Here is a 15095-nt window from a genome sequence, read left to right as displayed (position 1 = left end):
CTAAAACAATCACCTACTCTAGCCCAAGTTTTCTTATCTATGGTTCCTTCCTCTGGGAACCAGGAACAAATTTGTCCAACATAATAACTTAAGACCCTAAGTACTTCTCAAAGAAGTACCTAAGATCTCTTTTTCTTAACCCAGCCCCTCACGTCTTGAGAAATTCCTTGAGCCTTAAAATAGGCTGAATAAATGCTTGCCCCATGGGGGTCTCACCTTCTGAGGCGTTGTTGCCATGGAGATTTTCCCCTGGCCGAGCTCCGGCGGGTCAACTGTGCCTTGACCTAACCTGCTCCTGGAGCTGCGCATAAAGGGCCCTTCCACCTTGTCTCCTATGGCATCCTTTCCCTTGATAGCTCCACAGGGGCCTCACTGTTAGATGCCAGAGTGTCCTGACCCGCAGGACAGTCAACAGGGTCCCTGGATCACCTAGGGAAAGGCGAGAGACAAGAGACACGAGAGACGGATAGCAAGACAGTATCCTGATCAAGCTGTCAAATTTTTTTTGTTTTGTTTTGATTTTTTTATTTTTTTATTATTAGATATTTTATTTTTTTATTCGATATAATTTATTTACATTTCAAATGATTTCCCTTTTCTAGCCCCCCCCCACTCCCCGAAAGTCCCGTAAGCCCCCTTCTCTTCCCCTGTCCTCCCACCCACCCCTTCCCACTTCCCCATTCTGGTTTTGCCGAATACTGTTTCACTGAGTCTTTCCAGAACCAGGGACCGCTCCTCCTTTCTTCTTGTATCTCATTTGATGTGTGGATTATGTTTTGGGTATTCCAGTTTTCTAGGTTAATAACCACTTATTAGTGAGTGCATACCATGATTCACCTTTTGAGTCTGGGTTACCTCACTTAGTATGATGTTCTCTAGCTCCATCCATTTGCCTAAGAATTTCATGAATCCATTGTTTCTAATGGCTGAATAGTACTCCATTGTGTAGATATACCACATTTTTTGCATCCACTCTTCTGTTGAGGGATACCTGGGTTCTTTCCAGCATCTGGCAATTATAAATAGGGCTGCTATGAACATAGTAGAACATGTATCCTTATTACATGGTGGGGAGTCTTCTGGGTATATGCCCAGGAGTGGTATAAGCTGTCAAATTTTATTTTTTACACAAGGCAATATAAAGACAAACAAGCATGTGTAAGGAGGGGTGAAGAGGGAAAGTCATTGCATTTGGGGAACAATCTCAGGGGGCTAACATCATTTCTCAGGAACAGTTTCTCAGAATTGTCTCTCAGAATCTCAGCGAAGAGTTGGCAAGTGCTGTAGGAACTTGGCATAGAAAATTGATCATGAGGAGGTGAAGTGGAAAGGAGTTGCTATGGTAACCTAACTACACGTGAGCTTTGTTTAAGCCTGCTTGGGTGAACTCTGAATGTACTGACCATCTAGCTTACTTGGTGAATCTTTAAACTAGTACATTTCCTTCTAAAAGCAGCCTAGAGAAAGCAGGCTAGAAACGGCTGAGAGGAGGGGGTTTTGAGATCTATGTGAGAATGGCTCCTGGCAAGATCCATTTGGTTCATAACTTCTGTTAGTTTTCTTATATCTCTTTTTAGTTTCTGTTTCCATGATTTGTCCATTGCTGAGATTGGGGTGTTGACGTCTCCCACTATTATTGTGTGGAGTGCAATGTGTGCTTTGAGCTTTAGTAAAGTTTCTTTTATGAATGTGGGTGCGCTTGCATTTGGACCATGGATGTTCAGAATTGAGAGTTCATCTTGGTAGATTTTTCATTTGACCAGTATGAAGTGTTCCTCCTTATCTTTTTGACAACTTTTGGTCGAAAGTCAATTTTATCTGATAGAAGAATGGCTACTCCAGCTTGTTTCTTGGGACCATTTGCTTGGAAATTTGTTTTCCAACTTTGAGGTAGTGACTGTCTTTGTTACTGAGGTGTGTTTGTTGTATGCAACAAAATGTTGGGTCATGTTTACGTATCTAGTCCATTAGTCTATATCTTTTATTGGGGAATTGAATCCATTGATGTTAAGAGATATTGAGAAAAAATGATTGTTACTTCCTGTTATTTTTGTTGGTAAAGGTGAAATTATGTTTGTGTGGCTATCTTCTTTTGGGTTTGTTGAAAGAAGGTACTTTATTACTTTTTCTAGGGTTCAGTCTCCCTCCTTGTGTTGGCATTTTCCATCTATTATCCTTTGTAGAGTTGGGTTTATAGATCACAGCCCAGACCAGAAGGAACTTGTGCCAGTGGTCAGGTGGGGTTCCTGTGTCCCTGTGTTCCGTTGGTCGCAGTCATTCCCAGTGGTGTTGGGACAGATGTTAAGTCCTCCTCACTTCTGTTCCTGTGATCCTGGGCATGTTAGAGCACCTGGAAGGGGAGGTTCCTCTGGGTGTTGTGGGGTTGGCTGGGGAAACCAGCCCAGACAGGAAGGACTGTACTCCATTTTTAATTGGATTGTTTAGATTTAATTGGATTTATTTAGATTGTTGGTGTCTTCTTGAGTTCTTTATAAATTTTGGATATTAGTCTTCTATTGGATGTAGTATTAATGAAGATCTTTTCCCAATCTGTTCATTGCAGTTTGTCTTATTGACAGTGTTCTTTTCCTTATAGAAGCTTTTCTGTTTCATGTGGTCCCATTTATCAATTATTGATCTTAGAGTCTGAACTACTTGTGTTCTGTTCAGGAAGTTGTTTCCTGTGACAATGATTTCAAGACTATTCCCCACTTTCTCTTCTATTAGATTTACTGTATATGGTTTTATGTTGAGGTCCTTGATCCACTTGGATTTGAACTTTGTTCAAGGTGATAGATAGTGGTCCCTTTGTGTTCATCTACATACAGACATCCAGTTATATCAGTCCCATTTGTTGAAGATTCTTTTTGTCTTCCTGGTTGACAACTTAACTGTATGTAGAATGAACTATACATTTCTCCCAGAAATGGAGAGCACAGCTGTTGTCACCTGATCTTGTGGCTGGAAGACACAGGTTCCTGACCCTGATCTTGACATAGAATTATTATTCATCCAGATCTTGAGTCATAGTGGCCTTGAAAAGCTTAGGCCCAGGAAAAATACTATATGCCTTTAATTCCAGGATACTGAAGCAAGCAGATTTCTAGTTCAAGACCAGACCCTATGCATGATAGTACAAACCTTTAATCTGGGCCATACCTTATTCTGGAGGCCTACATAAGGACAATGGAAGAAGGAAGGGTCTCTTCTTCACTTGCTTGCACTTACCAGCATATCTGTTGGAAACTATGTCTTCAGGGTTCTAGTATAAACAAATGGCCAGCTGAAACACCTAGTTTTGTGGGACTGAGAGACTACTTGGATTTCCCATTCACTGCTGCCTATTGTCAGGTTCTTTGGTGTGCAGATTGTAAGTTATTCCAACAAATTCCCTTAATATATAGAGGCAGTCCGTAAGTTTTGTGACTATAGAGAAACCTGACTAATACATATGGTTTTGCCATCTTTGTCAAACTCAAGTGTCCATACAAGCATGGGTTTATTTCAGGGTCTTTGATTCAATTTCATTTATAACCTGTCTGTCTCTATACAATACTACACAGCTTTTATTATTGTTGCTCTGTAGTACAGCTTGATATAAGGAATGGTGATTTCTCCAGAGTTTTTTTTATTGATCAGGGTTGTTTTAGCTATCCTAAGTTTTCTGTTTTTCCATAGGAAGTTGAGAATTGATATTTCAAGGTTTGTAAAAAAATGTGTTGGGACTTTGATGGAGATTGTATTGAATTGGTAGATTATTTTTGTAAGATGAACATTTTGGCTATATTAATCCTACTGATCCATAAGCATAGGAAATCTTTCTATCTTTTGAGGTCTTCTTCAGTTTCTTTTTTCAGAAACGTGAAGTTCTTGTCATAAAGGTTTTTAACTTTCTTGGTTAGAATTACATCAAGATATTTTGTATTTGTCATTATTGTATAGGGTGTTGTTTCCCTAATTTTTTCTCAGCCCATTTTCTTTCTTTTTTTGTTTTCTTTTTTTTTATTAGATATATTCTTTATTTCCATTTCAAATGATTTCCACTTTCCGGGTTCCCCCTCCATGAAAGTCTCATAAGCCCTCTCCACTCCCCCTGTCCCCGAATCAACCCCATCCCATTTCCGTGTCCCGGTATTCCCCTACACTGCTGCATCGAGTCTTTCTAGGACCAGGAGGCTTTCTAGGAGCCTCTTCTTCCTTCTTTGACATCATTTGATATGTAAATCGTGTCTTGGGTATTGTGAGCTTCTCAGCTAATATTCACTTATCAGTGAGTGCATACCATGTGTGATTTTTTGTGATTGGCTTACCTCACTCAGGATGATATTTTCCAGTTACACCCATTTGCCCAAGAATTTCATGAATTCATTGATTTTTAATAGCTGAGTAGTATTCCATAGTTTAAATATACCACATTTTCTGTATCCAGTCTTCCATTGAGGGACATCTGGGTTCTTTCCAGGTCATGCCAAGTTTTCTGAGGAACTGCCAGACTGATTTCCATAGTGGTTGTGCCATCTTGCAATCCCACCAGCAGTGAAGGAGTGTTCCTCTTTCTCCACATCCTCACCAACACCTGCTGTCTCCTGAGTTTTAAACCTTAGCCATTCTGACTGGTGTGAGGTGAAATCTCAGGGTTGTTTTGATTTGCATTTCCCTAATGATTAATGATGTTTAACATTTCTTAAGGTGCTTCTCAGCCATCTGAATTTCTTCTGGTGAAAATTCTTTGTTTAGCTCTGTACCCCACTTTTTAATAGGGTTATTTGGTTCTCTGGGGTCTAACTTCTTGAGTTCTTTGCATATATTGGATATTAGCCCTCTGTCGGACTTAGGGTTGGTGAAGATCCCTTCCCAATTTGTTGGTTGCCATTTTGTCCTTTTGACAGTGTCCTTTGCCTTACAGACACTTTGTAATTTTATGAGGTCCCGTTTGTCAATTCTTGATCTTAGAGCATAAGCTGTTGGTGTTCTGTTCAGGAACTTTTCTCCTATGCCTATGTTCTTAAGGGTCTTCCCCAGTCTCTTTTCTATTAGTTTCAGTGTGTCAGGTTGTATGTGGAGGTACTTGATCCACTTGGAGTTGAGCTTAGTACAAGGAGATAAAAATGGATCAATTCGCATTCCTCTGCATGCTGACCTCCAATTGAACCAGCACTATTTGTTGAAAAGGCTATCTTTTTTCCACTGGATGTTTTCAGCTCCTTTTTCTTCACTATCTCTTCTGTTTTACATTTCTATGACAGGCCCATATAACTATTTAGCACTATGGATTATGTATATCCACTGACCAATTTTTATTGAATTTTTGTTTGATATTTTTGCTTGAAAATATTGTTGGTATATAAATATTGTTTTTTATTTTGTTTTTTCAAGACAGGATTTCTCTGTATAGTCCTGGCTGTTCTGGAACTCACTCTGTAGACCAGGCTGGCCTTGAACTCAGAAATCTGTCTGCCTCTGTCTCCCGAGTGTTGGGATTAAAGGCGTGCGCCACCACTGCCCAGCACCAAAGACATTTCCTTAATATTAGAATGTAGATTTGTTTATGTATTTATATATTTATTGTTCTGTATTATTATTATTCTTTAATCTTTTTTACAGTCCAGTCATTATCTACCTCCCTGTCCTCCCTACAACTGTTCTTCATCTCATTCCTCCTCCTCTGTCTCCAAGAGGATGTCCCCATCCCCAACCCTTCCCTACCAGACCTCCCCACTCCCTGGGGCCTCAAGACTCTTGAGGGTTAAATGTGTCCTCTCTCTCTGAGGTGCGAATAGGCAGTCCTCTGCTGTATATGTGTCAGGGGCCTCATATCAGCTAGTGTATGGTTCAGTGCCTGAGAGATCTTTAGGATCCAGGTTAGTTGAGATTGCTGGTCTTCCTATGGGGTCACCCTCCTCATTGGCTTTTTCCAGTCTTTCCCTAATTCAACTACAGTGGTCCTTCTGTATTTTGGTTGGGTGTAAGTATCTGCATGTGACTCTTTTAGCTTCTTGTTGCATCTCTCAGAGGGCAGCCATGCTAGGATTCTGTCTGTCAGCACATCATAGCATCAGTAATAGTGCCAGGCCTTGAAGCCTTCTCTTGAGCTGAATCCCAATTTGGGCCTGTCATTGCACCTCCTTTCCTTCAGTCTCTTCTCCAGTTTTGTCCCTGCAGTTCTTTTAGACAGGAACAATTCTGGGTTAGAGTTTTTGACTGTGGGATTGCAACCACATACTTCCACTTGATGTTCTGTCTTTCTATTGGAGGTGAACTCATGAGTTCCCTCTCCCTACTGTTGGGCATTTTATTTAAGATTCCTCCCTGGAAATAGGGAACTTTGGGAGGTAGGAGGTTGGAGGACCCTCTAGAATGTACCAGAGCCCTGGAAGGTCAGAGACTCTTAGAATGTAGATTTATGTTTGATTCAAATGTCTTTTTAAAACATTTTATTTATTTATTTATTTATTTATTTATTTATTTATTTATTTATTTACATCCCAAACACTGCATTCATCCTGGTACCCCCTCACATAGTCCCTTCCCCATCCACTCTCCCCTTCTCTGAGAAGGTAGGGCTTCTGGGTATCCCCTACCCTGGTATATCAAATCCCTGTATGATAGTACATCCTCTGTCACTGAGGCCAATTATGGAAGCCCTGCTGGGGAATGGATACCACAGTTAGAATACACCTTTCTGGGAGAGCCCTTGCTCCAGTTGTTGAGAGATCCAGATGGAGACTGAGCTGCACAATTACTACATATATACGGGGGGCCTCCATCCATCCCATGTTTGCTCTTTGGTTTGTGGCCCAGTCTCTGGGAGTTCCCAGGGGTATAGGCTAATTAACACTGTTGGTCTTCTTGTGTGGTTCCTATCCTGTTCATGGCCTTCACTTCCTTCCACCCCTACTCTTCTATAAGTGGCCCTGACCTCCAGCCAATGTTTGGCTGTGGACATCTGTATCTGTTTCATTTAGCTGCTGGGTAGAGCCTTACAGAGGACAGTTATGCTAGGCTCTTGTCTGTAAGCATAACATTATTATTAATAATAGTGTCAGGGATTGGTGCTTGCCCATGGGATGCATCCCAACAAAAAAAAGCCCAGGGTCAGATGGTTTCAGTGCAGAATTCTGTCAGACCTTCAAAGAAGAACTAATACCAATACTCTTCAACTATTCCATAAAGATAGAAACAGAACACTACCTAATTTATTGTATGATGCCACATTTGCTCTGATACCTAAACCACACAAAGACCCAACAAAGAAAGAACACTTCAGAATAAAATTGCTTATGAATACTGATTAAAAATACTCAATAAAATTATTACAACCTGAATCCAAGAACACATCAAAATTATCATTCACCCCGTAAGTAGGCTTCATCCTAGGGATGTAGGGATGGCTTAAAATACAAAAATCTATCAACATAATCTACTTTATAAACAAACTCAAAGAAAAAAGTCACATGGTAATCCCATCAGATGCTGAAAAGCCTTTTACAAAATACATCACCCTTTCATGTTAAAGTCTTGGAAAGATCAGGAATTCATGATACATACCTAAATTAATTAAAGCAATATACAGCAAATCAACTGCCAACACAAATTACATGGGGAGAAAGTTGAAGCAATTCCACCAGGGACAAGACAATGATATTCTCTCTCTCTCTCCCTCTCTCTCTCTCTCTCTCTCTCTCTCTCTCTCTCTCTCTCTCTCTCTCTCTCTCTCATATTGTACTTGAAGTTCTAGATAGAGCAATTAGACAACAAAAACAGATCACAGGGATATAAATTGGCAAAAGAAGGCAAGGTGTTACTATTTGTGGGTGATGTGATAATATACCTAGAAACCCCAAAAATTCTACTATAAAACTCCACAGCTGATAAACAACTTCAGCAAAGTGGCTGGATATAAAATTAACTCAATCAAATCAGTAGCCTTCCTTTATACAAGTGATGGCCTAAGAAAGAAACTATGGAAACAATGCATTTCACAATAGTCACAAAACATACAAAATAACAGTATAATTCTAACCAAGCAAGTGAAAGATCTGTATGACAAGAACTTCAAGTCCCTGAAGAAAGAAATCAAAGAAGATTTCAGAAGATGGAAAGATCTCCCATGCTCATCGATTAGTAGGATTAGCATAGTGCCTTAGAATTTTACTATTGTTAACAGATACCATGACCAAGGCAGTTCTTAGAAGGAAATATTTAATTGGAGCTGGCTTAATGGGTCAGAGGTTTAGTCCATTATCATCAAGGGAGGATCATGGCAACATCCAGGAAGGCATGGTGGAGGAGATGAGAGTTCTACATCTTGTTCTGAAGGTAAACAGGAAAAGACTGATTTCCAGACAGCTAGGATGAGGATCTTAAAGCTGAGAGTTCTACATCTTGTTCTGAAACTAAACAGAAGACTGATTTTCAGACAGCTATTATGAGGGTCTTAAAGCCCACACCCACAGTGTCACACTTACTCCAACAAGGCCATACCTACTTCAAAAAGGCCACACCTCTTAATATTAGTACATCCTGGGCCAAGCATATACAAACCAGCACACATAGTAAAATTGATCATCTTATCAAAAGCAATCTATAGATTCAATGCAATCCCCATCAAAACTCCCACACAATTCTTCAGACATGAAATGAGCAATTCTCAACTTCATATGGAAAAACAAAAACCCAGAATAGTGAAAACAATAAAAGAACTTCTGAATTACCACTTCTGACCTAAATCTGTACTACAGAGCAACAGTGATAACCACATGGTATTGGTACAGAGACAGACACATCGATTAATGGACTAGAATTGAAGATCCAGAAATAAATCCATGCACCTATCGACACTTGAGTTTTGACAAAGAAGCCAAAACCATACAGTGGAAAAAAGAAAGCATCTTCAACAAATGGTGTGGGTCTAACTGGCAGTCCCCATGTAGAAGAATGCAAATTGATCCATATTGATTACCTTGTACAAAGTTCAAGTTGAAGTCAATCACAAACTTCAATCTACAACGAAATACACTGAATCTCCTAAAAGAGAAAGTAGGAAAATACCCTCAGATGCATTGGCACAGGGGGAAATTTCCCGAATAGAATGCCAATGGCTTGGACTTGAAGATCAACAATTGACAAATGGAACCTCATGAAACTAAAAAGCTTATGTAAGGAAAGGATACTGGTTTTTTTTTAAATTTATTGATATATTTATTTACATTTCAAATGATTTCCCCTTTTCTGGACCCCCACTCCTTGAAAGTCCCATCAGTCCCCTTCCCTCCCCCTGTTTTCCCACCCAACCCTTCCCACTTCCCTGTTCTGATTTTGCTCTATACTGCTTCACTGAGTCTTTTCAGAACAAGGGTCCACTCCTCCGTTCTTCTTGTACCTCATTTGATGTGTGGATTATGTTTTGGGTATTCCAGTTTTCTAGGTTAATATCCACTTATTAGTGAGTACATACCATGGTTCATCTTTTGAGTCTGGGTTACCTCACTTAGTATGATATTCTCCAGCTCCAACCATTTGCCTAAGAATTTCATGAATTCATTGTTTCTAATGGCTGAATAGTACTCCATTGTGTAGATATACCACATCTTTTGCATCCACTCTTCTGTTGAGGGATACCTGGTGGGTTCTTTCCAACTTCTGGCAATTATAAATAGGGCTGCTATGAACAGAGTAGAACATGTATCCTTATTACATGCTGGGGAATCTTTTGGGTATATGCCCAGGAGTGGTATAGCAGGAACTTCTGGAAGTGAGGTGCCCAGTTTTCGGAGGAACCGCCAGACTGACTTCCAGAGTGGTTGTACCAATTTGCAACCCCACCAGCAGTGGAGGAGTGTTCCTCTTTCTCTACATCCTCGCCAACACCTGCTGTCTCCTGAATTTTTAATCTTAGCCATTCTGACTGGTGTAAGGTGAAACCTCAGGGTTGTTTTGATTTGCATTTCCCTAATGACTAATGAAGTTGAGCATTTTTTAAGGTGTTTCTCTGCCATCCGAAGTTCTTCAGGTGAGAATTCTTTGTTTAACTCTGAACCCCATTTTTAATAGGGTTGTTTGGTTTTCTGGAGTCTAACTTCTTGAGTTCTTTATATATATTGGATATTAGCCCTCTATCTGATGTAGGATTGGTGAAGATCCTTTCCCAAATTGTTGGTTGCCGATTTGTCCTTTTGATGGTGTCCTTTGCCTTACAGAAACTTTGTAATTTTATGAGGTGCCATTTGTCAATTCTTGATTTTAGAGCATATGCTATTGGTGTTCTGTTCAGAAACTTTCTCCCTGTACCGATGTCCTCAAGGGTCTTCCCCAGTTTCTTTTCTATTAGCTTCAGAGTGTCTGGCTTTATGTGGAGGTCCTTGATCCATTTGGATTTGAGCTTAGTACAAGGAGACAAGGATGGATCAATCCGCATTCTTCTGCATGCTCACCTCTAGTTGAACCAGCACCATTTGCTGAAAAGGCTATCTTTTTCCATTGGATGTTTTCAGCCCCTTTGTCAAGGATCAAGTGGCCATAGGTGTGTGGGTTCATTTCTGGATCTTCAATCCTGTTCCATTGATCTGCCTGCCTGTCACTGTACCAATACCATGCAGTTTTTAACACTATTGCTCTGTAGTATTGCTTGAGGTCAGGGATACTGATTCCCCCAGAATTTCTTTTGTTGCTGAGAATAGTTTTAGCTATCCTGGGTTCTTTGTTATTCCAGATGAATTTGAGAATTGCTCTTTCTAACTCTGTGAAGAATTGAGTCGGGATTTTGATGGGTATTGCATTGAATCTGTATATTGCTTTTGGCAAAATGGCCATTTTAACTATATTGATCCTGCCAATCCATGAGCATGGGAGGTTTTCCCATTTTTTGGGGTCTTCTTCCATTTCCTTCTTCAGAGTCTTGAAGTTCTTGTCATACAGATAGATCTTTCACATGTTTGGTAAGAGTCACCCCAAGGTACTTTATACTGTTTGTGGCTATTGTGAAGGGGGTCATTTCCCTAATTTCTTTCTCAGCCTGCTTATCCTTTGAGTATAGGAAAGCCACTGATTTGCTTGAGTTGATTTTATAACCTGCTACTTTGCTGAAGTTGTTTATCAGCTGTAGGAGTTCTCTAGTGGAGTTTTTTGGGTCACTTAGGTAGACTATCATGCCATCTGCAAATAATGATAGTTTGACTTCTTCCTTTCCAATTTGTATCCCTTTGACCTCCTTATGTTGTCTAATTGCCCGAGCTAGTACCTCAAGTACAATATTGAAAAGATAAGGAGAAAGGGGGCAGCCCTGTCTAGTCCCTGATTTGAATGGGATTGCTTCAAGTTTCTCTCCATTTAGTTTGATCCTGGCTACCGGTTTGCTGTATATTGCTTTAACGATGTTTAGGTATGGGCCTTGAATTCCTGTTCTTTCCAAGACTTTAAGCATGAAAGGATGCTGAATTTTGTCAAATGCTTTTTCAGCATCCAATGAAATGACCATGTGGTTTTTTTCTTTGAGTTTGTTTATGTAGTGGATTGCATTGATGGATTTCCGTATATTGAACCAACCCTGCATCCCTGGGATAAAGCCTACTTGATCATGGTGGATTATCGTTTTGATGTGTTCTTGGATTCAGTTGGCAAGAATTTTATTGAGTATTTTTGCATCGGTGTTCATAAGGGAGATAGGTCTGAAGTTTTCTTTGTTTGTTGGATCTTTGTGTGGTTTTGTTATCAGTGTAACTGTGGCTTCGTAGAAGGAATTGGGTAGGGTTCCTTCTGTTTCTATTTTGTGGAATAGTTGAGGAGTATTGGTGTTAGGTCTTCTTTGAAGGTCTGATAGAATTCTGCACTGAAACCATCTGGTCCTGTGCTTTTTTTTGGTTGGAAGACTTTCTATGACCCCTTCTATTTCTTTAGGGGTTATGGGACTGTTTAGATGATCTATTTGATCCTGATTTAATTTTGGTATTTGGTATCTGTCTAGGAAATTGTCCATTTCCTCCAGATTCTCCAGTTGTGTTGAGTATAGGCTTTTGTAGTAGGATCTGATGATTCTTTGGATTTCCTCAGTTTCTGTTGTAATATCTCCTTTTTCGTTTCTAATTTTGTTAATTTGGATACTTTCTCTGTGCCCTTTGGTCAGTCTGGCTAAGGGTTTATCTATCTTGTTGATTTTCTCAAAGAGCCAGCTCCTGGACTCATTGATTCTTTGTATGGTTCTCTTTGTTTCCACTTGATTGATTTCAGCCCTGAGTTTGATGATTTCCTGTCTTCTACTCCTCCTGGGTGAAATAGCTTCTTTTTGTTCCAGGGCTTTCAGGTGTGTCATTAAGCTGCTGGTATATGCTCTCTCCATTTTCTTTTTGGAGGCACTCAGGGCTATGAGTTTTCCTCTTAGCACTGCTTTCATTGTGTCCCAAAGATTTGGGTATGTTGTGCCTTCATTTTCATTAAATTCTAAAAAGTCTCTGATTTCTTTCTTTATTTCTTCTTTGGCCAAGGTGTCATTGAGTAGAGTATTGTTTAGCCTCCATGTGTATGTGGGCTTTCTGTTGTTTTTGTTGCTATTGAAAACCACTCTTACACCATAGTGATCTGATAGGAGGCATGGGATTAGTTCGATCTTCTTGTATTTGTTGAGGTCTGTCTTGTGACCAATTATGTGGTCGATTTTGGAGAAGGTACCATGAGGTGCTGAGAAAAAGGTATATTCTTTTGCTTTGGGGTGAAATGTTCTATAAATATCAGTCAAATCCAATTGGTCCAAAGCTTCAATTAGTTTTACTGTGTCCCTGTTTAGTTTCTGTTTTCCTGATCGGTCCATTGAGGAGAGTGGAGTGTTGAAGTCACCCACAATTATTGTGTTAGGTGCAATGTGTGCTTTGAGCTTTAGTAAAGTTTCTTTTATGAATGAGGGTGCCCTTGCATTTGGAGCATAGATGTTCAGAATTGAAAGTTCTTCTTGGTGTATTTTTCCTTTGACCAGGAAGAAGTGTCCCTCAGTGTCTCTTTTGATGACTTTAGGTTGAAAGTCAATTTTATCTGATATTAGAATGGCTACTCCGGCTTGTTTCCCGAGACCATTTGCTTGTAAAATTGTCTTCCAGCCTTTTACTCTAAGGTAGTTTTTGTCTTTGACATTTAGGTGTGTTTCCTGTATGCAGCAAAATGTAGGGTCCTGTTTCCTTATCCAGTCTGTTAGTCTATGTCTTTTTATTGGGGAATTGAGTCCATTGATGTTAAGAGATATTAAGGAATAGAGATTATTACGTCCTGTCATTTTTTATGTTATTTTTATATTTGAGTGATTATCTTCTTTTGGGTTTGATGAAGGAAGGTTACTATCTTACTTTTTCCAGGGTGTAGTTTCCCTCCTTGTATTGGAGTTTTCCTCCTATTATTCTTTGTAGAGCTGGGTTTGTGGAAAGATATTGTGTAAATTTGGTTTTGTCATGGAATGTCTTGGTTTCTCCATCTATTGTGATTGAGAGTTTTGCTGGGTATAGTAGTCTTGGCTGGCATTTGTGTTCTCTTGGAGTCTTCATGAGATCTGCCCAGGATCTTCTAGCTTTCATGGTCTCTGGTGAGAAGTCTGGAGTGATTCTGATAGGTCTTCCTTTATATGTTACTTGGCCTTTTTCTCTTACTGCCTTTAATATTCTTTCTTTGTTTAGTGCATTTGGGGTTTTAATTATTATGTGGCGAGAGGTATTTCTGCTCAGGTCCAGTCTGTTTGGAGTTCTGTAGGCTTCTTGTATATTCATAGGCATCTCTCTCTTTAAGTTGGGAAAGTTTTCTTCCATAATTTTGTTAAAGATATTTGCTGGCCCTTTCAGTTGTAAATCTTCACTCTCATCTATACCTATAATCCTTAGGTTTGGTCTTCTCATTGTATCCTGGATTTCCTGGATGTTCTGGGATACAAGCTTTTTGCATTTTGCATTTTCTTTGACTGTTGAGTCAATGGTTTCTATGGTATCTTCGGCATCTGAAATTCTCTCTTCCATCTCTTGTATTCTGTGGTTTATATTTATATCTATGGCCCCTGATTTCTTTGCAAGCCTTTCTATCTCCAAAGTTGTCTCCCTTTGTGATTTCTTAGTTGTTTCTACTTCTGTTTTTAGATCCAGGATGGTTTTGCTCAGTTCCATCATTTGTTTGTTTGTGTTTTCCTGTAATTCTTTAAGAGATTTTTGTGTTTCCTCTTTCATGACTTCTGCCTCTTGACTCAAGTTCTCCTGCATTTCTTTAAGTTTTTTTTTTTTTTGCCTTTCTTCTTTATTGGTTTCTATCTCTTGAGCCTTATTCTCCTGCATTTCTTTAAGTGATTTTTCTGTTTCCATTATACGGGTTTCTAGCTTATTCATGTTCCCCTGTATTACTTTAAGAGATTCATTTATATCCTTTTTGTGTTCTTCTAGCAGCATCATGATCAATGATTTTAAATCCAAATCTTGTTTCTCTGGTGTGTTGGTATAACCAGGACTTGCTGATGTTGGAGAGTTTGGTTGAGATGCTGCCATATTGCCTAGATTTCTGTTAGTAGCGTTCCTGCATTTGCCCTTTGCCATCTTGTTCTCTGGAGTTAGTTAGTCTTGTCCCTGGCTGGTGTTTGGGCCTCCTGAGGGGCTCTGGGGCTATTTCTGCAACACTATATGGCTGGGTTTCCCCTGTAGCAGATTGCTGATGTGCTCTTGGGTGCCCTTGCAGCTCTAGTGTGCTTTGCCCCAGATTGTGTCTGTGAACCAGATGGAGCCCGTGTGCACCCCCAGGGAGCGCAGAGGGTGTATGCTGCCGGGACCTCACCCGTGTGCTGATCACTCCGCTGGCAGCTGATCCCCCAACCGGCCTGGCGCACACAAGGTTAGTCTGGCTGCCCAGGCCCTGGGTCCATGCAAAAGCCTGGGAGGCCAAGGTCCGAGCAAAGTTCCCCTCGGGCTATGACTGTCAATGGGGTCCGCCAGGTGACTAGGATGGCGGTGTGCGCGTTCGAGTTCCCCGAAAGCGCCGGAAGAGTCTGCTGGGCTAACAACCTCCTGGGCGGGTTGACACACAGATGGCCCACCAAGCCGCCCAGTTCTTGGGGTCAGTCCAGGGCCTGTTGGGGCCTAGACCCC

This window comes from Apodemus sylvaticus, chromosome 13 (genome assembly GCF_947179515.1).
Source record: "Apodemus sylvaticus chromosome 13, mApoSyl1.1, whole genome shotgun sequence".
Lineage (NCBI taxonomy): Eukaryota > Metazoa > Chordata > Mammalia > Rodentia > Muridae > Apodemus > Apodemus sylvaticus.
The sequence above is the reverse complement of the archived record's forward strand: the minus strand, read 5'-3'. Positions refer to the sequence as shown.